At 40.3% G+C, this 26944-nt stretch overlaps 1 long non-coding RNA gene across 2 annotated transcripts in view; it reads right to left on the bottom strand.

The window, feature by feature from the left end:
• The window catches only part of LOC112137973, an 81655-nt gene extending 55121 nt beyond the window's left edge, over positions 1 to 26534 (bottom strand). Inside the window, exons 1-3 of one of the 2 annotated variants that reach the window (XR_002917677.2) lie at positions 26398 to 26534; positions 26134 to 26236; positions 21568 to 22286 (exon numbers count right to left, since the gene is read on the bottom strand). This is a non-coding gene — a long non-coding RNA (uncharacterized LOC112137973). Of the gene's footprint in view, positions 1 to 21567; positions 22287 to 26133; positions 26237 to 26397 lie in introns of those variants that run through there. The other variant, XR_002917678.2, reaches the window with a different exon arrangement.
• Positions 26535 to 26944: the final 410 nt, after the last annotated feature.

Here is a 26944-nt window from a genome sequence, read left to right as displayed (position 1 = left end):
AAAAGCTCTATTAATCTGAGCTGATGATGCTGCCTGGTTTTACCTTGGTGCGCTTCATTGACTGCTTTGGTTTTCAGAGAAGATGAATCACACAAATCATATTTATTGTCAGTTGCCGCACTGAAATGATGCGTTTGGTAACATTTGGAAATGACAGTTAATTACTGGAGACTGTAACCTGAATACACTGGGATCATTCTAAACACTTTAGGTTGTTACCTCCTTTATTTCAAACTGAAGTGATTCTCCTGTTATTTAGCAGAAATAAATAATACCCCCCCCCCACCTGTGTTGACTTTGAAGAAATCCTAATGTCTAAATTAACCTAAGAAATGGCATGAAGCAGCGCTGACTGATAATAATCAGCAAACTGTGTACTTAAACTATAACTATAACATAAAAATCCATCTTACCTGCAAAAGAACACAATTCAGAGCAATTTACACAAACACCCACACATCCAGATCAGATGTTTCACAAGGTACATGAACACATACCTGTTGAACAGCAAAGAATGCGTACGGTGAGCCTTCCCAGAATCCCACAAATCTCTTTAAACATAAAACCAAAAGAATCGTGACAGCTTTAAGCTAGCGTTAGCATTAAGCTAAGCACAAATAAGGTTAATACGATTAAAATTCAGACACTGACACAACATAACTTCTCTCTAACATTGCATTTACCTTCTTAATTCATTTATATTACAAATAAAATACTTGTAAACCACCAGAGATGGATGAAAACACTAGGAACTTGAAAAAAATCAATTAATCGATTTGAGCTTAATAGATCAATAATCAATTCACAAAAGATATAAATCGATTTAGCACACGAAGCTAAAGTTAGTTAGCTTGATGGTAACGTTCAATAGAATTTCCCATAGGACGGCTAATGCTCCGATTTTTGGGAGCAGATCGTGAGTATTTGAGCTCCCAGATACTCGTTACAGCCCTAATAAAAACAGAATGCGTTAAGTTCAAAGAAAACTGTTGCCTTTAGGTGCAGTAAGAAATGCTTACAACATAAGACAATCAAAAACATTGAGTCGATTTGGAGGAATTTGACACACTTTATTAACTCTGTTACAACGATTACAAGAAAAAAAGTTAAAGAAGAAACTTGAGTAGAAAATCCACAAACGTGGGAGTTTTAAAGGCGAAATCTAGAAATGCGCATAGAATTTTCATCGGAAGTGGTTGCTTGAACACTTGTTGCCGAGGTCGGTGTGAACATATCTTGAGACCAACGTCCTTTAAGTCTTGGCAGTTGGAGATCACAGAAGACACTCGAAAAAACAAGCTACACTAGAAAAAAAAAGCCGCTCGGTGCGCACTCGCAGCCACCTTTGAGATCTCTGCAGTTTTTTTTAGACGTGTTACTTAGAGCTTGCTTTGCATGGCTGCTGGGCAAACTAGGAGAGCCTTTAAGAGGCGCAGCAGAGGACCCAGGTGCAGGGAGGATATTGGAAAAGGCGCGTTGAGGCTCCTCAAATTAAACACAGTTTAGGAGACGGCGTCCTGTCATGACTGTTCCATCAGCTCCACTTTTAGGAGCACGTCTCGCCTTCGACTGTGATTTTGTCTGTGCTTAAAGAGGCTTCAGCATTCTCTCATTGGTAAAAATGAAATGTTTTTTCTTTGGTTTGAGTGTTTGCTGTTTTTCTGTCATCCCAACTCGCTGTGTTATTCACAGGAGAGTTTGTTTATCTTCTCATTCCAACTCTAAACAGAACATCATGTCCCAGAAATTTCTGCTGGATTCCACTTTCACTTCACAGAAATTGGCCTCTTAACTTATTCTTATGGAATTGAAGCACCAGGGACGCACAGCTCCCCCATTTTAGCACACACGTGTTGAAGAAATGCTGTGGAGGAAACCCAGCAGGGCTATTGGAAATAATGTAATCAAACTGAACAAAAATCAGGGGGGCGGAGCAACAGGGGAGCAAGGGGAGACATGCTGCCCCCAGCAAAAAGCTTTGCTCCACACTTGCCACCCCCCAAAATTTTTTGAGACAAGATTAGCGTCATTTTTGTCGAAGACCAAGAAATCGTCACAGCAAGTTTCTTTAAGCATTGCAAAAATACCAAAAGTAACATTTTTTTTTAAAACAACAATAATGATAAAACTTTAATTTGTCATGGCCATGTCCACTGCTGTTCTCATTTGCCATCATTGACTGTATATTCAAGCTGCTTCCAAGAAAGTCGAAATCTCATAGACTTCTACTAAAAAATAGACGGTTTTTAGTCATTTTGTTGGTCAGAATAGCTATTCTTGCTCTGATGCATTCCTATTAGCCTCTTCTTCCAAATCCTAATTTTAGTTATATTTTTCCTTTATCGCAAGTTATTCAAGTTATAAATGGACCAATCAGATGCCTCAGTAAAAGCTTGTGGTGGAAGGGGTATGGACTTACAAGCTCACTTGTGATTGGTGACAGTAGTTCCTCTAAAAAGGTGACTCAGACTGACTCGGACCAATCACTGTTGACGGATTTCAAAATGGCGGCAGACTATCAGGAAGTGACGGAGAAGGCTCTGGCCTGGTTTTGCAAGGGCAAGAGATAATGCATTTTCTGTGGGTCACATCAACTCGTCGCTTTGTCCAGTGAATTCATATAATCCTATATTTGCCACACTAACAAAGTCTTCAGCCCCCTCACCACCACCACTACCATGTAATATTGTTCTAGCTCCGCCCCTGTCATACAGGCCTGACTTACTAGAGGTCTGCAGTGTGAAAACATGTCCAAATTATACATCTCTCACAAAAACACTTTATTCTTGATTTACTGACCGGATTGTGTCTGTTAAATGGGGCAAAGAATACGCATGTTACTTGTTTGCTTTTGATGATTATGCTTCATCATTTCTTATGAAAAAAAATGCTAAAGCTGCATCAAATGGATCCATTTACAGCATGAAAGTGATTTATCAGACCTGAGGCAGGTTGTTGTCGCTGGTCTGCATTGATGTTCTGACAGGCAGGTGCAAACTGAGTCTTTTTTTTCCTCTCTTCTTTTCTCCTGTGTTCATTTTTCACACCCGAGGTTCCTTCAGTCGGCTCCTCTCCTCCACCTCTTCTGCGGCCTTCCTTTCTTCAGGCACTGTTTGCTGCTCTCTCCAGCAGCTGACAGCAACTCATTGCTGCTTTTACCCCATCTTTGATCCCTCTTGTGAGGGCATTCTTTTCTATCTTTAGTGCAGATATGGGCTAGTCAGAGGAAAAGTGTGTCCTGCAATGGTCTGAGCATGTTAAAGAGAAGAGAAGGCGCAAGTTATAGATGTTCCACTGCTATCAAGGTATGTGTTGTTTGCTCCAGTTACGTCTCAGTCCGATCCATTTGCACTTTTCTTCAGAGAAGATCTCAAGTCCTGTTTTGCAAGTCCAAGTCAAGTTGGAAGTCTTTGATGAGAATTTTAAATCATGTCTCAAATCTATTGTCAAAACTGACTTGATCCCTTTCAGGATGACAGGGATGCTTGAGCATGTCCCAGATACTGTCAGGGTACGTCTCTGTGATGGATTCAGCGCATTCTCACTCCCAACTCGTCATCTATGGATGTATGGTTCGGGCTCCCTCCGCGTCACGTGTTGACGCTTTGGGTGTCAACTTATCATTTTTTGATGTGCTGGCTGTTCTCATTAAATCACGGGTCTCAAATCCTCAGGATCTATCACAGAGCCACACAGAGACATACAACCCAACAAATAGCAGTACGTACGGTATTTTGAGTGTTTCCATTGTTAAATGGACCCATTAAACAGTTCCAACCCGTACCTTTTGAGGGCCCCCATCCGTTGTAGGTCCATAGAAAACTAGAATAATTTATTTAAAGAACAAACGTAGACGTTGCCAGGCTCATCATCATGTCTTGGTTCACTAGATAAACCAAATCCATACACCACAACTAAACGAGAGTCCCTGATTAGTCAAAGTTTGACCTGGTTTAACTGGGAATGTGAACTCTTATGTATTTTGTAGGTAGAGCCTAAAATATTAATAAAAAATTGCGTAGCTACACATAATATTAAATCAGAAGTGGCCATTTTAACTCACATTGTTGAGAGCAGTGTGAACATAGCTCTAGGATCATAGTTAATGCTACGATCACAGATACAACTGCCGATCGCACGATGGGGAGGCATCAACACTGTTCAAGATCATCCCTGTCTGTTACGACCTCAAAACTGACTGATGTCAACTTTTAGAGAAAAATTGACTCTTTCTTAAAAACTCCCTGGCTGTTGCACGAAGCAGATCTGACATTATTTTTACTCTCTGTTCTCATAGATCCACATACAAACACTCTCTGATCCCTGGGTAATTCTGCAGCTCGATGGCGTCTTCCTGTTTTCTGTCTGCAGGAGCTCGTCTGTTTCTAATGGCGGTTAAATTCTCTCCTATCTTGGAGCAATGAGATCATTTCCCCAGGCAAGAGCTTCCTCCAGGTCCAGCAGGAGGTTTGAACCACACACACACACTAATCTGACACACTTCCTCAGACCGGGGGGATGAAAAGAATTTTTAAACACAGCCGTCTGAAGGGCCCTCATACATATTTCATCCCACAGAACTCATCCTGGAGTCATCAAGCAGATTAATTGGACACTTAACTCGGGCACCAATCGATTTGGAAACACATCAGTGCTACATTCTGCCTTCCTGCCCGCACTCGTCTGTTGCTCTTATGTTTTCATCCCTCTGTTTGCTCTCTTTAGGACTTTCAGATTTGCTGCAGCTTTTATTGACCATTCCACCTGCGGGGGGGACTGCTGTGATCCGAGGGCAGGGGAGCTCGATGCTGCAGCCAAGTTTAACTCAGAGTGGCTACACATGGGGACGAGTCCAGGAGGACCCCACCTTTCTCTTGACCACGGCGAGGAACAAAAGGCAGGTAAGCAGACGATGAATGAACACTGCTCATTTTCCATGATAAAACCAGCAAATGGGTCTCAAATAAATCCAAAATAGCATTAAACGGTAAAGGAAAAGAATAGTTTTCAGAATTTGAACAATTAAATTGAAAAATACCCAAACTTACTTAACTCTGCAACATCTAGAAACATTAAAACCTCATCATTCAACCTTCATTCATTCATCATTTGCAGTTACTTTGTGAAACTTAACTGCTGCTTTTTAACCAAATAAAAACATTAAATGCAACTTTTTAAATCATTTATATAATTACTTAATATTTGATAGCAAATTTATTTAGACATTTTCTGCATTGAAGGAAGTATATTCAAAATGGTGTTCTTTTTTTAACAGCTATTTAACATTGTTTTTCTTTTTTTTTTAAATCTCCTTCTGATAATAAGGTACTTGCTTTATTAGAGATCCATTTCACATGATTGAGGCATTTTCTCTCTAAATTAGTTGTGATTTACAACTTAATTAAAGACCCACTCCAATGAAAATTGTGTTTTTAACATCTTCTTGAGGCATTTTTCTAATGATGGATCACATATATAAAGAAAATCAAGGTTGAAATTGCATTTCTGAGTAATTCTTCATTTTAATCATTGTGATTTAGGAGCAGACAGAAAAATTATGTTTGAAAAAATTTGTAGTTGTAGCATATAAACTACAATCAGCAAGCGACAAGCTCCCTGCTGATCTCCATTGTAGACAAATAGATTCATGTATGTCTTTGTTTTCCTTGTACGAGCTGAACGGCTCCAACTTTGTTCACCATATTTAAACTCCTGCCACTCTACAGAAACTATGTCCTAGAAGAAGCTGGACAGTTTTTTTTATTATTATTTTGGCTAAAAACCTCATAATCATCATTAAAAGAGCACTGGGAATGCTTTTAAAATGTATCAAAAGATGACCGGAGTGGGATTGCTGCAAGTAAAACTTTTAAAAGATCATAACGTCAACTTAGAGTGTCAAAAAACTACAGATGGATTAAGATAAAGCAAAATAAAGTACCTCCCACCACCATTTTAATAGTTTTGGGGTTTTTTTTTTACTCTCATTGAATCAATAAATTAACATAATCTCTAGGGCTGGGTTGAAAAAAATCGATTCATCGATTTGAATCAATTTAAGCTTAATAGATCAATAATTGACTCACAAAACAGATAAATCGATTTAGCACACAGAGCCAAAGTCCGCTAGCTTGATGCTAACGTTCAACAGAATTTCCCATAGGATTGCTAATGCTAACGTTCGGTTGACCAAAAAAATACGTTGCTGACTAAATGAACATCATTATTTACTTACATGCATTCATTTTCCAAACTCTTAAGGAAATATTTTTAAAAGGTAACTATTTGTGGTCTAGAACTTTGCTTTTTTTCCCCTCATACTGTTGTCTTCTTCTTCTTGAATAAAGTGCACTTCTATAGCGCGATCGCCACCTAGTGGCCAAACTGAAACATCCGACAGGAAACATTTCAGTTTGTTTCCAATGTTAATGATCTGAACATTTTTGTTAGAACTTCTCCTGTAGAGAATCTATGTAACACTGTAGGATATAAACAATCTCATTATTTTACTAATGCATTTTACAATATGTGAACTGGATCAGATTAATATATATTCAAATTAAATAATATTTTAACGTATTTCTAAACAAATTTATTTACATTTTTAAACTTGAAATTGAATTGAATTGAAAAACTGAAAGAATCTGAAAAAATTGAATCGATTTAGGCTCTTGTGAATTGAATCGAATCATTTCAGGAAATTATAACTGATACCCAGCCCTAATAATCTCTACAAAAGAAATAAATAGCTTCGTCTGGACATGTGAAATCCACGTACAGGAACTCCAGACTTCCTGTTTGTTCATCTGCCCTCACTCTCGTTCTGATCTTCCATTGAAGAGACCCTCAGCCAGCGCTGAAGTGCCGTCGTGAGTCGCTCTCCGTGGAGATGAAGAGAGCCAGAGAGGATCAGAGCATCGCTGCTGAGAGCTCAGAGAGGTAAAAAGGCCTTCTGCCAGAGGCCAAATATCTAACTCCCAGCCTGATCCGAGCGTGTCTGGATTTATCCGTCAAGCGAATCCCAGCTGACTCGCAGCGATCTGACTGCTTCAGACGCAGCAGCAGCTGTCCGTCTACACTTGTTTGGAGGATGCTGGGTGACAAAAAGAACATGAGGGGAAGTGAAACGGAGACTAATAAACCAAATCATCTTTAATTAAGCCTTCCATCATCTCTGGAACTCAGCTTCAATAATTCACTACAAACCAAACCTCTAGTCCACACGAGCTGGCAGAAACACAAACCTCTCAAACTGAAGTCAGCAGCAGAGGGATCGCACATGAAAGGAAAAGGTGAGACACTTCCAGACCCACTTGTTTCTCTGTGCACCGGATGCTGCAGGCGGTCTCCATGGCAACTATCAGCAGCATGTTTGTGCTCCGATTGAAACCTCAGGTCTGGTTCCAGCCGACCTGCCGTCTGCTGCTCCGGCATGAACCCGGCGCCAGGACGACCGCCCCGTTTCCCCTCTGCCCGCGGCAGACGGACAGCCTCATCTGCCCGAGACGTGAACTTTGTTTCAGGCTGAGAGAAAGCCTCTTAACTGACACCTGACTGGGTCCTCTCACATAATCGTCAACCTTCTGTCAAACTTTGCTGCCAAAAAAAGAAATAAATAAACACCTCTCGTAATTCAACAGGGTTAACTGTGTCTTTAACCCCTTCAGGGGATCTGAACTCATGCAGGAGAAGATGAGGAGAGGCTTTGGTTGAAGTTTCAACAAGGCCTATTCGCACTTCAAATTTTGGGCTGATTTTTTTTGTGTTTAACCGCTGAAGTATTTCTCAGCTCTTACCATCAACTCCTTTTTTCAGACTGCTTTTACATTTTGCTGAATCAGCCATTACTCCGATCAACTTTTGATCCATTTTTAAAGTGTTCTCCACTAGGGGGTGTAAGAAAATATTGATTCGGTGAAATATTCCAACACTTTATTTGGCAATAATTGTATTGATTTAAAATACTAGCGAGGTAATATTTAAAACAAACATTTAATTCAGTCATACTTTTGTTTTCTACTTATTCCCTAAACTACCAAAACAAAAGCTCCATGAATTTGTTTGAGCAAAAGACACTTTTTTATGAAATACGATTGCAGTTCTTAATGTTCTGATCATTAAATAAAATGTATTTTACAATTTTACTTGTGTGAAAAATCGATTAATATTCAGATCACCTGATTTTTACGTGTTCTCTAGCTAGCTTGCAATCTAATTCCCATGGAGTGGAGCATGGAAAAAAAATGTCACAAACATGCTCTTTTCAAACTGAACTTTCACAATGATTCAACAATGATTTCAATAAAGAAATACTCAGAGTCATTTTAATTTTTGTTTTATAGATTTTTTCAAAAATCCCTTCAAATCAACATATCATTAAAAAATAGGTTCAAAGGAACTACAAATTCAGTCAGACTATGTTTCTTAACAAGTATATTTATCGTTCAGAGTTACCCCACCCCTGTCCTCAGTCTGCTGATATCCTATCAATATGTTTTATTCAGAATCATCAAGTAAGAACAGATTCCTCTGCTTTAGTTCATCGTGCTCACTCCCAGTAACCAACTTTAACTGTTGAGAACGCAAAACAAGAATGAAACTGTGATCTGATGTCTGCTCAAAGGGTCCGTTTATTTCAAAATAAAACAGAACTTCTTCCTCAATAGAAACACAGACTGCTCCTAAAACAGGTTTTCCTGGTCGAATATCATCGGGGAGCTCTAACGGAACGTCTTCTTCCTTGATATCATTTTTGGCAAAGATTTAAAGAGTGGTCAAAGTAGTGATACAGCATAGAGGAGGTCCCTCAGATGTTCTCGTAGGCTGTCTAACTTAGGAGCAGCTCTATTCTCAACAACCTCTCTGGCATTTTCCTGTCTCCAGGTCTCTATCGCCTTACCACCATAAAATCAATGATGCACTTCTCAGTTTACTTGTGTTTAAGTTGTTTCTGGGTAATCCATCACCAGGGTTCTGATGCTGCGTCTTTATTTCATTTAGCATTTCCCACAGCAAATTCCAGTGTTGTTCAGGGTACATTTTCTATGTAGAGCTGTCGATAAACTCAGAATTTAGTTCAGCATTAGCATTAATTTGGACAAATTAATGATTGTGGAAAAAAGCTGAATTACTGTAATATTTAAAAATGTATGCTCATTTATGATTTTTAGAATTGCTCACAAGGATTGCTGTGTTTATGAATATTTGTTGGCTAATTAAAGTCTTTACATTTAAGATTTTTTTTACTTTTTGAGGGTTTTATGTTCTTCCTTAGCCTAAATACTCTTAAATTAATTTAGTTTCTTGTGCTCTGACCTTAACTCCATCAGAAGGTGAAAACAAGTGTAGAAAGTTTCTAAAACAATAAACATGTAGATGTTTTCTCACAGAAGTTAAGGGTTCAACCTGCTGTGAAACTGTTGCTTGAAAAAAAGATTTGAACACCACATTTTACTGGAGTCAAACCGGAAGGATCTACCTGACCCTACCCTGAACGTATTGAAAAAAGCGTTCGAGCACCTTCTTCTCACATCTCTTTGTTCATTCTTTCTCAATCCTTCCATCCCTCATGTCGAGCTTTTCCATAGCTTTTCTGATGACCCCCCCCCCACATCGCTGATCCATATATCGTGCAGCCACCTCTCACTCACGGCTTCCATCATGTGCCACGAAGAGCTGCATAAATTATGTAGATTACTGCAACATTTTCCTTCAGAGTCGGACTGCACGAGGCCGAGTGGAATCTGTAAAAGCTGTGTACATGCCGTCTCTGAGATTGCATTCAGATTCCATGACCGGCTCCTGTGAGCTCGCGAATTACTTCTTTGGTTAAGATACTTTGTCGTGTTAAATGCATTTGAAACGATAAGAACAAATTTGCTTTGAACGTGGAGAGTGGGAGAGCCGAGGCATGAGAGGGGAGCAGAAGCGGGGACAAGAGAAGATGAGAGGAGTCGCTGAAGGGTGTTTGGAGGGTAAAAGCAGGAAGATGACAGGAGGGAGGAGAAGGAAGCCGAGGGAGGAGACCTGGAGTGTAGAGTAAGATGTGGTATTGTTAATGCTACAGTAAATTAATATTCGTGTGGGGTCATCCATCAGGGGGAGAGCAGGCGAGCCGTGAGAAACATGATAATGGAAGCTGTCACCGAGAGGGAGGGAGGAGAGGACCGAAACGGAGAACAGCAGAGTCATGCAGAAAGTCTGGGGGGGGGGGCAAAGAGAACAAAAGGGGATCGGCAACAGCAGAGGAGGAGAAGAATGCAGATGTGAGGAGAGACAGGTGATAAAGAGGAGAAGTGAGGAGAGATGTGCCAAAAATGGAAGAGGTGAAGGAAGTGGAGTTGGAGTAGCCATGCAGAATTAATCTGCAAATTACAATGAATAATTAAGGCCAGGGAATCCCACAGGAATAAGATGGAGCAACGAGGAAAATGAATGGGGGGTGGGGGGTGGAGGAAGGGGCAGAGACCTAAGGTGGTTCTGACAATGAGTCCTGAGGGAAGAACAAAGCAAGTCACAGGATGGGGAAGGGGGGGTGTACGGTCTTTAGGCGAACAAGAAGAAGAACACTGCGGCCACTGAGAGGGAACACAGAAAGACAAAGGGTGACATGGCAGAGAGATAGCCCGGGGCCTTGACGAGGGAGAGAGTGAGGAGGACGGCGTGGCGAAACAAGAAGCTGGACGTGTCGGTGAGATTCATCTTCTGAGTCGCTCCAGGCATCAGCAACAGCCTGCTGTGGAGCAGCGGCAGGGACGGGGCCTCCGACCGAGACCTGAGCTCAGAAGAAGAGGCTTTTACCCCCCGGTGTCCATATAAAAGTTCTTAAAAGTGGGGTTTTAGAATTGGGGGCTTGTCTGGGGTCTCATGAGATAATCAAATCGGGTTTCAAACAAAAACTCACTGATTTAACACATTTAAACATGCTTGTCTACATGATACACCACAAGAATATCTCAACACCTCTAAAGTATCCTGTCTGATTTACTGTTTCAAATGGATTTCCCCTGTCTGCTTTTACCTTTTCATTTTTGACATCCCTTCTGCCCACCTTGTTTGCTTTTCCCTTGTGAAAACAGTCGACTGGATGTTTGGATTTGGCCTCAGTCTGGACCCCGGATAAGTATTAACTGACCCTTTTAGTCTTCTACTGCCCCAGCACTGGTCAGCCCTCTTTCCTACAGTATCTCCGCATTCCACCGATGGATTCTGCAGAGTTGTCCCCTCTCTAGTGCATGCGTACTCCCCACTAAACCCAAGAGAATCTGGCAACACAGAAAAAATATTAATAACTGAGGTCCCTCCCCCCTGCCGGAGCCGGCCGCAACAAAAATATCGTTTTAAGCTTCTCTCTTTTGTCAACCCTTTTTTGCTATTTTTTTCCTCTGTGAAACTCTTTGTCACAGAGAAAAAACTGCATTTTGCATCTCCGATCAGCTGATTCATGGGGGGAAAAAAAAACTGTTAGAGTTTATTCTTATTCCAAGGCATTAAAGCTGATAGTCCTGAAAAGGTTTTCAAATATCATTTTGAGAGGGTTTCCTAAAGTTTAGGAAATTTCCGCTTACGCAACCGGCTAAAGTTACGATTTCCGCTTCCGGCTACAGATTGATTCTGATGCCATCTTGCATGTGACCAGAGGTCCCTCCGTAAACCTATTTTTTCTGGACTTCATTCTTGCCACATCATGGAAAACATGGATGATGTTGAGTGAGTAGCTTGGGTTTGTATGTTTGGGAGAGTTCTACAGAGGCGGTGGAAAGCACACCGCCGTATCTAGGTTTACCAGATCATTCAGAGTCTCTTCCGGTGCGGTGTACTTCACTACTGACGGCGTTTTAAATATTACTTCCGTGTGTCTGGTAGAGTCTGGCGCTGTCCACTCGGCTGCTGGCTAGTGTAGTGTGCGCGGTCGATCCAGCTTCATGGGCTCTGTGACAGGCTGGCGACCTGCCCGGGGTGTATCTCGCCTTTGCCCAACAATAACCAGGACAGTCTCCAGCAATAAGAAATTAAGAAAATAGTGGATTTTTTTTCTATCCTTTGATTAAATCACTGTAAACATCGCCCTAAAGCCAAGTCCCTGATTGGCCGCACCCGACGCCGAAATTGAATTTAAGACCTCAGACCTGGTTAACGCACAGGCTAGAAGTTTTTGGGTTGCCCGTGTCTGTGGCGGGTCATAAAGAGCAGCATAAGGGGAGCTCAGGTGTGGCTTGAGGCTCATACGGTAACATTAAGGATTGTTTTCAAAACATCTGCTTTTCTTGTATTAAATCTTTGTAAGGTTAATTTAAGTTATTAGTAAGGTGCAAGTACTGACCACACGGACAGGGTATGTTCTAGTTCTAACAGTCTGGCTGCCCACAAGGAGCCTGAAAATATCCGACACTTATCACTTGAACGAAAATAAAGGGCCCCACTTACAATTCACAGGAAAATGGAGGGTTGAAAAACAGAAATATCTGTACAATATACCCGTTTCTCACCTTACTTATCATTGCATATGTATATTATTAGGATTTTTCGCTCGCAGCATGCCCGTAGAAAAGTATTGTCCTCTGAACATTCTCACCATGCGGTCTGCAACCTTAATATTTCGTGTTGGCCGTCTGCAGGAACCCTACAGGTTCACCCGACAACCCATATCTAGCTGGAAGGTAGTTGTGACCGAGGATTGAAATCCTGCAGTCACCAGAGGAAGTCATGTGATGCAGCAGACACAAGTGTTCGCATCATTTTCTGATCCGCTCAGCTCCATGAAGGATTTCTGTTTTCTAAACGTTCCAGTGATTTTGAAAAAGCAGGAATTTCTTTTATTCAGATGCTCTGTTGTTCATTTCCAGTTCAATACACACATTAATGGAATGTTTTGCATTTCATTTGAGCTTGTTGTGTATAACCCAGCTTATTAATGCAATTCTGACTTTGCCAGATTGCTTCTGCTCTAAACCCTCGGGTCATTCATATTCCTTATGTGCTCTACTGTAATTAACACAGAAGTTTGAATTTTATGAGGGAATCGGATTTGTTATGTAAAAAGCATAAAAAAAACGGCGGGTTTTAATAAACGTCTGAATTTAGGGCATTAACACAGCTTAAAATTGATGTTTTTATTTTTTATATTTTAGAAATTAAACTTTGATGACATAAACATCAATCAAAATGGCAATTTTCTAGAATTACATATCCGTTTCTGTCAGGTTTAAAGTTTTACTTGTTTTCCTATTAGTCTGATTTATTTATTTAACACTTTTTTTTTTGTTATTCAACAATGTTCTCCTTTCATTGAGTGCTTATGTTTTAAAAGAACAGGGTACAAAAATCAGGCTGTAGCTGAAAAAAGTGAAAATGACTGAAAAGTAACTCGATGCAACAAAAAGTGTTTGATATTTTGAAATTATAATAATAAAAAGCTTCTTTATAAAAAGCAAGAAAGCTTCTACAAATAATTAAGAAAAAAACAACACAACGAAAACAGTGGGTTAAAAATATTTTAACTCACAAAAGCTAAAATAGCTGTTAAAGAGGATTAAAAAGAAGTTGAATGATGCTATACAAGATCAAAAAGAGGGTGCTAGGAATGCTAAATACAAGGAAAAATGCTGATTTAAACACTAAACAGATGTGACCCATCCAGGAAAAAAAAATGTGCAGGAGAGTTTAGGAGGTGATTGATGGTTATCAATGCTCCGTTAGCTTGATGAGATCCCAAAAACAAATCAAATCAATTTTTATTTGTGAAGCACTTTTCATGGTAACATTCCTCTATTTAGAAACCAAAGCAAAAACAAACACACACACACAAAAAAACGTATACAACAGATACAATGCCCACAACGACACCCCCCACTCTCCATGCACACAACAAAGCATAAAATAATTCTTAAGCGCAGAAACAATATTTTAGGGACTTGTCCACACCAGAGGACCCCCCCAACACACACACACTCATATTCACTAAAAATGCTACTATAGAACCTCACCCCTACCCCACCCAAAACATGGAGCCACTAGTGTGGAGGATCCATCTGATGAAAAAACTTTGTAATCAAAAAGTGGGGAAAAAATGTAAAACATGAAAGTAAAATCATATTTTAATTAACAGACAAATGTATACATCTGGACAGATAGAAAACACCAAAAGTAAATAAAAATAGATAAATAAAAAAAATGATCAAATAAGTTGAAAAGAATTATGATAATTATAAATTTTGAAATATATTCATACATTTCAGTGAATGGTCAGTTTTTTTTTTTTAAATCATAAACAGTCTCTGTGGCCTGAGGCTCTCTGGGAGGCTTTTCCACAGGCGAGATCCATTATAGCCTCACTCAGTTTTGGTTCTAACTGTAGGAATAACGCAGAGGGCTTTACCACGAGACTTCAGGGTCCACTAGGGCTCATACAGTAAAATCATATCGCACAGCCCATAAACATTTATAAACCAATAATAGAACTTTAAAATCAATTTTGAAGCCAATGCAGTGATTTTATAATGTGGTATAAACTTCAAAAATCTTTCTATCCAAAATTTCTATCCAAAGTGTTCCCTAAAACACCCAAATTCAGGCTGAAAGAGGAACTGGTCAGCTTACAATATAAATAAATGGATTTATGCTGATTACCAGCTAAGCAGAGAACACGTCTTGGGGGTGGGGGTGGTTTCTGGACCTCAGGTTCCTGTGTTCATCAGCGAGATCTAATTGAATCTAATTGGGCCGATTAAAGTGAAATTGGACCAAAGGAATTTATTGAATGGGTTATCTGTGCCAATTAGGCAATAATTGGCCTTTTGTTATCTCCACTGGTCTGGTGAACGGATCCACAAAGGCCCGGCGCCGCGGCATCCTGCTCGCAGGGGTTATCGCGCTACTCCATTTACAAACTCTCACGCCGTTCCTTTAGTTATTGATTTATTTTCCTTTGGCATCAGCTGATCTTTGTGTTTGTGTGCGAATCGATGTGCTGAAACTTGTCTTTGTGCTGCAGATCGATGAGTGGCCACTCGCTCCAGACCCCCACCACCACCGAAACACCCTTCTGTCCTCCATCAACTGGATACAACCAATCTGTGGCCTTTTTGTCCATTTATGCAATGCTTTTATATTTTCTCTCATACTGGCTTGAAAAATGTTTCAGTTTATGTGGTGGAGAAAAACTGAACGGAGAGAAAGAAGAAGCTGAGTGGAGACCAAAGGAGTGGGAGGTGTGAGTCTGTCTGCACGTTCCAGTTAGAACAATACAACAGGCGTGAATCTGTGAAAAAGCAGCCTCTGAAGCTGCTACTGGTGCACACGGTCTGTACTTCAGGCCTCTCAACACAAAGAAGCATCACTTCACAGAAAAACAAAAGCAATGAACAAAGACTTTTCTGAAATCTTATTGCATAAAACTTCATTTCCTTTTGTGTGGAACAAAGTTTCTCCCTTCTTGAATCAAAATTCAGGGTTGGATTTCACAAATGAAGATTAACAGGAGAATTTTACCCTTTTTATACCCTTCTTCAGTGGTCATTTGAGAAACTGCAACATTTGGAACGAGACTGAAATCTTTAAGTAACACAACATTTAGGTGGTCATAAAGATCAATTTTGAAGTAGAATGTTTCTCTGGTATATTGGAGGTTTTCCATCTGGGGCTTCAGGTCATTGGTGGCATACAGTTACAAAGTGTATTTAGTGTCTGAACGCTAAGAAAACAGACAACCCAGAAACAACTCAGGACAAGACAAGTCATTACCATAGATTTGTTAGTAACATTGGATGATTGGGATAGAATCAATGCTCTCCTGAGGGAGGCAGCAGGTACAGAGTCAAGGAAGAGTCTGTCGTCCAAACAGGAAGTAGGAATTTGTAGTCCAATCAGTTGTATGCAACAGAGAGCTGTTGATCATGAAGACACTGGGGTGGACGGAGTAGGAACCTTGAAAGACTTGATTGAAGGCGTGAACTGGGTCAGTAAACAGGTATTCACAGAAGCATGGTCAAAACTTGGTCGACAACAAGAGACTCACAATAATTAAGTTGAAAGCAGAAGTAACCGAGGATAAGAAATAGACGTGGTTGGGGACATAGACGTGGTCGGGGACATGAAATTGATAGAACTGGAATTTGCTAGAAAGAGTAAACAAACTAATCTACTAAGAACTGGTGACGAGGGGCAGAAGTGGAGGAGAACTGAGGACGACAGGTGAGTTGAACGAGCTTGATTGTGATTGATGATGGCAGGTGCACACGGCGTGTGAAGCTCTGTAACGCCCTCGAAGAAACATTTCAGCTGCCTTCACTGTTCTGAACTCCCTACTGAACCACACGCATAACAAGGTGATCGTTTTGGTTACTTTAGGAGCGTGAAAATCCAAAACTCCAGTCTTCAACTTCTGTTTTTAAAGTAGCTTGTGTTTAAAGGGAATACATCAAGTCAGACGTCAGGATTTGTAGGTCAGTTTGATTGAAAGAGGTTTGCTTTGTTTGACATAGGCAGAAGTTAGAGTTCTAGGTACACAACACTGGCGTTTCTTTGGTCATCGTGTTGCTGGAGGAACCAGAGTCAGTGATAATGAGGAAGTACTACTTGGTTTGAGTGGTCACTCCAACAAGACCAATGGTGCTGGTTTGATTCGAGAAAAGAGCAGACAATAGATTGGACAATGCCAAATAGGAATTTGGATTTAGCCCGCACAAATGGGAAGTAGTGGTTAGCACTCTCATCCCATGATGAATGGACCCTGGTTCAAATCCCAGCTGGCAGCTTTCTGTGTGGAGTTTGCATGTTCCCCTCGTGGATGCCTGGGTTTTCTCCAGGCGCTCCTCCCACAGTTCAAACAAATGATATGCTAATTGTTGTAATTGGCATATGGGGGTGGCCATATCGCAGAGGTTGAGTGTTCAACCTATAATTGGAGAATTTGGCAAATTCAATTCCCCACATTGCACCTTGTAGTTATAGATGTTCGGTAATGGAGTCACCACCAGTGTAGGAATGTTTGAGCAAGGATGAATGGGACGGTCTGTAAAGTATTTTAGGGCTTCTAAGAAGGTAGTAAAGCCCTATACAAGTATATGTCATGGCTGGCGACCTTTTCATGGTGTACCCCGCCTTCACTCAACATTAGCTGGGATAGGCTCCAGCAACCCTGTGACACCAAAAGGAATTTAGCTGACTCAGATAATGGATGGAAATGGTAGGAAAAGAAAAATGGCATACCGTATGGTGCTCAACATTGAAATGGCACAGAGTATGAGATGATAGGAAATGACCAGGGAAGAAAGAAGAAGAAACCACAACTTGCCGGGGGACGAAGAGGAGGAAGGACCAGAAAAACTTTACCACAGCAAAAGTCTATTTCTTCAACAGAAAAGCGTACCGTCAACTAACATTCCCCCTATTAACAAGAAATTCAACCTGCAACCACGCAGGGAAGATCAAAAGGGTTTCTATTCATGTTGAAATGAGCGTGTGCGCTGATGAACCTCTGTAATCGTCCATCTCCTCCTCTTCTTCAATCTCCTCTTTCTTCCAGACTCAGGAGCAGACGGCACCTCGGCCGCCGACAGTAATAAACGCAGAGACTAATTAAAGGATCTCCGATAGCTCTTCTTTGCCTTTTTAATTTCCCCTTCTCTGTTGCCCTTTATGCCCTATAACACACACACACCCCACACACACAAACACACACACACACACTTTTCAACTTTCTCCTCTTCCTCCTCTCACATCAAAACAGACTGTTTTACAAACGGAAAAACCTTTCAGCTGACATTCTATGAGCGCACGTGACGCTCCAGCAGGTTTAGGAGATTAGTGCACACTCAGGGGCGTGCACGTGTGCAACCTGATGACAGGCTTTGAGTGAAAACCAGACTTGATCAGAAAACACATGAAGGTGAAATCTGGTTACAAAAGAGTAGAAAGGATGAAGAAGAGGAGAATGGAAGTGAACTGGTCTTCACCTATTCTTCAGCTTCAGGTCCATCCTTCATTTCAGCTCCTTAGATCTCTGTTGGACTTATTTGCCCGATTTCTTGCCTCAGAGGTTGAAGCTGCCCTCGTCTCCCTCACACAGTCTTGTTCATCGTTTCTATCTTTTCTCCGAGCTAAACTCTCTTAGGTTTCTTTTCTTGACTTCAGAGAAGGTTAGGATGAGATGATATGCTGCTGAACTTTTAAAACTCTTTTAGAGGGTTCCAACGGCATCTGAGGAAATTCTGGACATTTTTTGAGTTTTGTACAGAACGTTGTCGTCACAGAATAATGATAAAAATCAAATAAAAAATCCCTAGAGATGTGGAAAATCTCCAAAACATCGTGTTATAGGTTTTCGGTCTTTCCTATGAATACACTGTGAGAGCAACCAGAAGAAAGTATCTACAGGTCTTGAATGACCTTAGTTTGTAGTCCCATTAAATTAATTTCAGTTTCATTCATTTAGCCCAATATCACAATACAGTTGTCTCATTTGGCTTTAAACTGGTAATTGTACAAAATCTTAAAGTCAGTCATAAAATAAAAACAATTGCTGGTTGCTAAACTAAACAGACTAAACTAAACTGGGCATCCTTTCCCTTAGACCGTCCTTCATGGTAAGAAAAAACTCCTAAAATACAAGAGATCCCCCCCCACAGTCTAAAAATGTACTTTACTCTAAATTGCTCGGTGTGAATATTGGTGTTTGTGGGTGTGAGATTGAGGCCCTGCGACTGACTGGGGAGGGTGTACCCTGCCTTCGCCCACAGGCTCCAGCAGCCCCGTGACCCCAAAAGTGACAAAAATGGGTTTAGAAAATGACTGACCAGTAATGTTAGGTTGGGGTTGTGAGGGGCTGTAAACTAGCGGAACGGTGTATAAAGGAAGGGATTATTGGAAGGGTCGGAAGGCTCCAACGGTCCCACCCACAACTCAGAGGTGAATTTCTGCAGAAACTATGTCCCAGAAAACGAGACGTTTTTTTGATTTTGGTTAAAAACAGAATAAAAATCATTAAAATTCCACTGAGAAACGTTTTTACAATAAATCCAAAAATGGTCGCAGTGGGACTTTAAGTTCCTGACCCTCTATGAGGAGCATTTTAGGGGGTCGGAGGGATATGACACCCCAAACGCTGATATTCTACCTGTACCCCATAGCGGGGCTGGTTAGATCTGGGCCTGCTCTCTGTGTTTTGGTGCATTCCTCAATATTCTTGTCTCAGAGAAATCTTACTTCACAGATGCTCCACCGAGCTGTGATTTGGTCCCCTCTCCTCCTTTCCTGATCTCACTCCTCATCTGCCTGTCGCAGCCGACGCTAATGTGACCTTTACGTGCCGTCAGCTCGCCGCGTGGCCGTCAGTCATCATCTGCCCTGGAAGCTGTCGGCACAGAGCGTCTGGCAGAAGAAGAGGCTCCATCCGTTTGTTCTTTGCTTTATATCTCTTTTTTAACTAAGTTCTAAAGATGGACTCTACCTCTTTTTCATCCATTCTTTCACTCCTCTTACTCTTTCAGCTCTGTGTTTATCTGCTATGGGAGATCTCCTCTTCTTCCTCCTGTCTCCCCTCCCTCCCTGATGGCTCCGGCTTCCCGTTCCCTTCCATCTTTTGTTTGTTTACCGCTGAGCAGCCTTTATTTTCTCCATCTGCTCCTCCTGTCTTCCTCCTCTCTTTGTTGCTTCTTATTTCCAAAGCAGCCCCTCCTCTGTTTTCTTCGACGACCCCTTGATCCTCCTCGTTCCCATTTCCGATTCGCATCCAGTTTCATTTCCTGCCCATCTTTTATCGCGCACCTTTCCGTCGTCGTCGAGCGCACCAATTTTCATTTAACTTTATCAACATTTTTTACATTTTAATGATGCCAGCGTCGCACACAACACAGAACAAATACAAAGATAAAATGTAAAATAAAAACGAAACAAAGTGAAACAATACGAGCAGTTGAGGAACGCATCATTTTCAGCAACAAAAGAAATGACAAAAGTTGGAAGCAAAAGTTCTTAATTTTCTACTTTAGATCCAATTTTATAGATTTACTTCACAAAAACTCAAGATACTGGTAAACAATGATCTTATTAATTATTGAAAATAATCTGCAAACTAATAAATATTAAATTTTGAAAAAATTCTTGGAACAATAAAAGTCCCACTCTGATGAAAGAAAAGGTTTTTTTGTGTTGTTTTGTTTTTCGTTCCTGTGGCATTTTTCTGATGATGATGGACAGATAATTAAGCATGTAAATAAAGAGCTCTCAGTTTTGGGTGATGGGAAGTGGGGATGGGGTTGTTTTACCGCCCAAAATTCAGTGGCAAATTCAGAATGAACTCTGCATAAAATGACCCAGAAAAAGAGTAAAAACAGCATATTCATAACTGAAAGATCCCTGGAAAATATTTTATAATAGATCAAAAGATGATCAGAGTAAAACTTTAACTGAAAATTGAATTTTGTGCTGATTTGATTGAAGTTTTACTAAAAACAGCTTTTACAAAAGGTCAAAGGTCACAAGAGTTTCTGCATGGCAGGGCGTGACAAACATTTGTACCAATTTTTGTAATTTAAACACTAAGATGCAAGAATATTGAAGAAACAAAAGAACAGATATTTGACGATTAAAAAAAAAAACTTTAGCCAACTATGTGGTCAAACTTTAGCATTTGGTTGGAGTTTTTGAATGAGAAGAAAAAAAACTTTTTCGCAAAGATATCAAATGATTTGTTTTGGAGAAAACAATGGATTCAAAGTTCAAAATAGATCATGGAAATGATTGAGCATCCTGAATTGAAAAAAGAAACAAAAAAAAAAACGTCAAAACTCAGTTTACATTCACACGTTATCACCTAATTAGATGCAGAAGCTGCAGCCGCAGCATCTGTGCGAGTGTTTGTCTGCCGGTTATTTATGTCCCTGCACACATGAGGAACCAAACACACCTGCTTTTCTCCTCATGAATTAGGGACCAAAGCAAACAGCGGCTCATTGAAGAACCAAATTTATTGCAGATTTGCTGCCGTCGGTTTTCAGATTTCCAGGTTATCTCTGTTTGGAGTCGTGGTTTACTGAAGCATCTCACAGAAAACTTTACTACAGTTTGGTGCAGCTTTTTCGAAGTTTGAATGTATTTTTCGTATGCTCCTGCTCTGATTTATTTTCTTTCAATTTTAGTGCTCATAATATTTCTCTACACCTAAACCTTTTGCACTTCCGTTAAATTCTTTGGTTCTTACTCATCTTTATTAAACTGTTTCTGTTCACTTTTTAGGATTTTTTTTTCAAAGAAATGCAAAAAGCACAAAAAGTTTCAACTGATCAAATATTTGCTCACTAAATAGGTTTAGGAAAAAAGACAATGTCTAAACGTAGCTAAAAGAACAAACAAAACAATGATAATGACACTAAAAAGCAAACGCATGAAAGAAACATTCTTCACTGAAAGAACAGAGCTGAGTCACAGTAAAAATGCTGAATCTAATGTTGCAAAATATAGAACATATATACATTCAAATAATTATTACCTATAGATCTACCAAATATAAAAAGATGTCTAAAATCTCTTTATTTATTTGAATATCTATTTAAAAAATGGTATTTGGATAGTAATAAAAGTTCACCTCAATAATTATTAATGTAACTCTGGTTGGCTATTTTAGTCTATTCCTCCATACAGATCTTCTCAAGAGCTGTGACATTATGGAGTTGTTGCTAAAATATACAGACTTTCAACTTCTTCCATAGATTCTGTGCTTTCTTAAAAACCTGCAGGTTTTTAAAAAATTCTGCTGCTGATTACCTCGATCAGGTGTGCTTGACAGATGCTTGTAGGCTTCTTGTACATGTACAACACTGACCCTCGAGGTTTGAAATTTGACACCCGTTCTAGAACCTTTACATGCTTCTAATGAAGCCACTACGTTGTTGCTTAGACAATGTGTTTGCGATCATTGTTAGGATGGAATATCCAGCCAAGTTTCATCCTCAAAACTAATTCCAGTCATACTCAACACAGATCAGTCCCAATCCACTTTACAGAGAAGTAACCCCAAGGCATGATGCTTCCACCTCCGTGCTTCACAGTGGGTTTGGTGCTTTTGAAAAGAAGCGCAGCAATAATGTCTCCAACTGTTTATCTCTTCTCATCAATATGTTTGCTCATTGTAGATTGGTTCACCACACTCTTTTTTTGTTCAAGTGTACAATCTTGTCCCTGGTGTCCTTTGACAGCTCTTTGGTCTTCATCATGGTGGAGAGGTTGCAGTCTGACGGTTTCAGGGTGTGAACAGATCAAGCAGGTTCAAGCAGGTGACATTAATGCCGCTGAGAAGTAAAGAGTAGAAGAGCAATGAGGGACAGAGTTCTTGTTTTTCGGCAGGAGCTAATTGCTTATTTTCACCACCAATGTGCAAATAAATTCTTCAAAATCCATGTAAATGTGAATTTTAAGGGACAACTTGCAGAATCGGTGACTGACAGATACTTTTTGTGCAAGATTAAAGGACAGGGCCCATTTTCTCTTGGATTTTTACATTTCCTTGAAGCCAATTATAATTGGATCTAAGGGTGCAGACAGTCCCGAGCTTCCAGTGCTCCCGCAGTGCATAAAAATGTCAAATATATGACATTTCTGTTTTAGGAATTCACTCCTCCTGAAACCTGAGCACAGCACATGACTGACAGACACACACACAACCTTTGCCTCTGCGTCCAGTCTCTGCTAGATAAATAAGGTTTGTCTGAGAGGAGGAAGAGACCTGCAGACAGGTGAGGCAGGTAAACAAGCGGCCTGGAAACAAAGGCGTGAGTGACAGCCCATAAATCAAAATGGAGGAGGAACTCTGACCCTGCAGAAAGAAGATCTCCATCAGGACTCCTGCAGTGTCCTCCCGAATCCTCATTCATCTGAGAGATGAATAAGGAGGGCTGCCATCAAGCCGGCTGATGCAGATGCTCTTGAAGTGCGTAGACACACACAGTCTGTAGAAGTGGATTAAAACGAGCTGCTCAATGCTCATTTATGGATGAATCCACCATGCTGAAGTAAATCTGTTACATAACACAACTGCAGCAGCCGCTCTGCCTGTTGGACTATGTTAAAGCAAAGTTACTCAGATTCTGAATCTGTTGCTAGATTAGTTTGTAATCTTGTCTTTGATCATGATCACCAAAAGTCCTGTTCCATCAGTTGGATTAGGAATTTATCTGTCATGGTTGGGCACTATTTATAGTTTACCTTTCTCCTTTTTATAAATGTAACCTTTATTTCGACGTTCAGAATTTAGAGAGAAACTTAGCCAAGTAGGGCCCAAAGCCAGGGTCTTTTTGTGTCAGTCCCAAACGTTTAATGTTGTTAGTGGGTATGCTCCACCGGAAGGAATTTGAGCTGGAGGAGAGGGAGAAAGATACCTTGATGAAGTGATGATGAACATCCCTAGAAGTGAGAGGTGTCATTGGAACAGATTTCAATGGACATGTTGGTCCAGGAAACAGAGGTGATGAGAAGATGATGGACCAATTTGATATCCACAAGAGGAACATAGGATGACAGATGGTGGTTGCAACATGATGGAAATGGCAATAGTGAATATGTTTTTTGAGAAGAGGCAGGAACGTAGGATGACCTGTAAGGGTGGAGGCTGAGGCTTTAAGATAAAACTACATCTTGTGGAAACAGCAAGGTGGAGGTGGGATTACATCAGGGATCATCTTTGAGCCTTTTCCTATTTGCAATGGTGATGGACAGACTGACTGATGACGTTAGACAAGAATCACCGTGAACTATGATGTTTGCAGATGATATTGTGATTTGTAGTGAGAGAGGAGAACAGGTGGTAGAAACTACCTAAATGGCTTGTTTACAAGGCATGATGGGAGCTCAACGCTATTAGCTGTAGGAAAGTCATCTGCTAGAGATTCAACCACAAAATGTGACAGACGTTTATGAATTCATATCTATCAGATACATAGCGCATATCTATAACTGCAAGTTTTGATATAGCCATGATTTAGATGTCTAATAGATGTGTCCATGCTTAGTGGGAATACTTGATCCACTTCATCTTTTGCCATTCGGAATTTTATTTGAGAAGCTCTCGAAGTATTCACCTTTGAGATCTAACAACTTTTCGAGATTATAAAAAAATGTTTCATTTTTGTAGATCCAAACTTTCTTGACCAGAGCTGTTAGACTTTTATCAGAGAGTTGAACCAAATAACTAGCTTCCTCTATCGTTTGACCTTCTTTCAAAGCAGGATCAATAAAATGTTATCATCATCACAGCCTCAGGACATCATGTGCATCTTCTCCGGGGAACTTTCAAAGCTCACTGGAATCCACCGGAAGCTTTTCCAGGCAACAGGATCACCTCAGGACAAATTTATTCCCAATGGTTTTGAGGTCATTTCTGGGAAAATGTCAGCAAGAGAACTGTGGATTTGCTTCTCCCTGAGAAACATCAGGAGCAGCTTTTCCTGAAACTCTCAGATAAATTAGGTGAGCATAATTATAGAAGTTAGTTTTCAGAGTTTATTGAGGTGAAGCTAAGATGATCCTCGCCGTGCTCCACATCAGCAGATCCATTCATCATCACATTAGGCTCTTCGTTCCCTTCAAACAGCGGAACAGCTGTCAGGCACAAGGGTCAGGCTTCTTAACCAGCCATGGGGCTATCTGGCCGTGCACGTGCGTGTGCACGGGTGCGTGGCGTGAGTTAGATAACAGAGCATCGGAGCAGATGGCCTTTCGTTAGCGTGAGTGTGCACGTGTCCTCAGGTGGCGGAGCAAAGTCGTGTGGGGTGAGCTGATGATGAAGGCGTGTTCTTCGCTCCCTCACCTCTCTTTAAATCCAGCAGAACGGGAGGATGTGAGAGCGCAGCAGGTCGCACGTTCCCTCCCTCAGTTACTTTTTTTTTTCTTTTTCACCACCAAGCTGTCGGGCGCATTGCTGAGGTCGGACGGGGCGTGTGCACGCTTTTAATGGGAAGGGTTCACCTCATGGTACCCGCAGCTGTACAGCACGAGGCTGAAAACCTTCACTGCAGTTTATTAAATCTGTTAAATTATCTTAAGTTGATGCATTTTCTACAAATACTCACTAATTTACTAATATAAGAACAACAGAAATATCCACTGTAAATGAACTGAACTCAGATTAAAGTAAATTAATTAGAGATCAACTAAAAAAGCCTCCAGTCTGAATGAAATGTTGAGTTTCTTGAAGACAAAACCTCACTCTGTGGAAACACTTTGGTTTATCTGATCAGTATTTTGTGCAAATGACACAATGTCAAAGTGATACAGAGCAGATATGGAGAATATGAAGAGAATATTGGAGAATATTGATCTTCAAAAGACTTGGAACACAACACTCACCCAACATAGAGTTTGTTTTCTGTGACATTTTTCTGAGGATAGAAGAAATTTAAGCTCAAAATGTAATTTTTGTTGTGTATCAGGAGCAGACAAAGAGAAACGCAGTTTTAGAAAGATCGTATTTGTCACATAGAACCTACAATTGACAGAAAGGATGTCCCGATCGGTCCCTGATCAGATTCAGTCACTTGGTTTTGATAGCAAAACCAAGTACTGATCTGATACTTCTGTAAAACAAAAAAATATATATTATGAATGGATCCAGTTTTTTATTTACCTTCTTTTAACACTTAAACAGAGCACTTCAGTGAAATAGCTTCAACAATTAGGTAAAAATAGCACAATCTTTGCTGCAAATGTTGGTGACTTTAGCTTTAGCATCTTTAGCATTTTTTTTCATTTCCATTAAAATAAAAAAGGGAGGACTTTATCCTATTATGGTTGTAGCATAAATGTGATGATGAGGTTTCATTGTTGGCTCATATCAATGTAACAATTTAGGTTGTTTTTAAGAGATGATGGATTTATTTAGTTTTTAAAATCCCCTTTCACGGAGTCTACACCGTGCACCAGGAGAGTCAAGTTCTCATTAATAGAATAAATACAAATCAAATAATACCAAAATAAAATAATGATCGGTTTCCTCATTGTTTACCCAAAAACTACAAATATTAGCCATATTCTCTGTTTTTTTCATAAAATGTTAACCACAGAATGAACACATAACATAAAAGTACAACTTCCGTTGTCAAGATCACAGACTCCGCCCCCCAGCTGGTCTATTCGCCATCTTACCTGCAGCTAGGTGTAGCATTCCAGCCGGACTTGTTCAGTTCGGACTATGGCGGGGTATTCCAACCCATTTATTCACTCCACAGCCATAGTCACCCTGTAAGAGCTAAAGAAAATAAAACAAACTTATTACAATTTTCCCTTATGATTCGCAGCCACGTTTTACATGAGCTAGCAGCATTAGCTTGCTAGATAGCTTTAAACAGTTGTCTTCTTAACATAAACTGCAAATAATCACAAAATATATACCATAAACAATAATCATACCAGTTCGCCTTCCAGCTAGATGCTAAACACAAATTATGGATTATAAACAATCTTCAATCCCTTTCTCCCTTCGTACGAACATCCGCCATCACCCTTCTCTCAGTCTCTGCTGACTTGACGCGCGAATGTAAATTTCACGTAAACCGGAAGTAAGGGGGTACTTTCAAAATAAAAGTCTTCACAGTATAAATACTCACAATAAGCTTTATCATAGTGTTTTAAAACATTCTTTTACAACTTAAACTTAATACTTAAGAGACTGAAGGCATATTCATTTAATCAAAAGAGAAATTGCACAAAAATAAATAATCTAGTAAACTGGGTCATTTACACTACGTGTCTTTGTTTTCCGCGTCTGAGCTGACATCTGGAACAAAACTGTACAGCCAGATAGCTCCAATATTCGTTGCTGTTTTTGCTGCACCACTAATGCTAAGTTGGGGGTGTGAGGGGCTGTAAGAAACCAGGAGAAAACATAATCAGAGAGCTCTCAGCAAGGGGCAGCTTTCCAACTAATCTGTCAGTGTCGCTTCTTATTAGTAACACA

Source organism: Oryzias melastigma, linkage group LG11 (assembly GCF_002922805.2).
Source record: "Oryzias melastigma strain HK-1 linkage group LG11, ASM292280v2, whole genome shotgun sequence".
Taxonomy (NCBI): Eukaryota; Metazoa; Chordata; class Actinopteri; order Beloniformes; family Adrianichthyidae; genus Oryzias; species Oryzias melastigma.
Note: the sequence above shows the minus strand (reverse complement) of the source record. Positions and strands in the feature narration are given on the sequence as shown.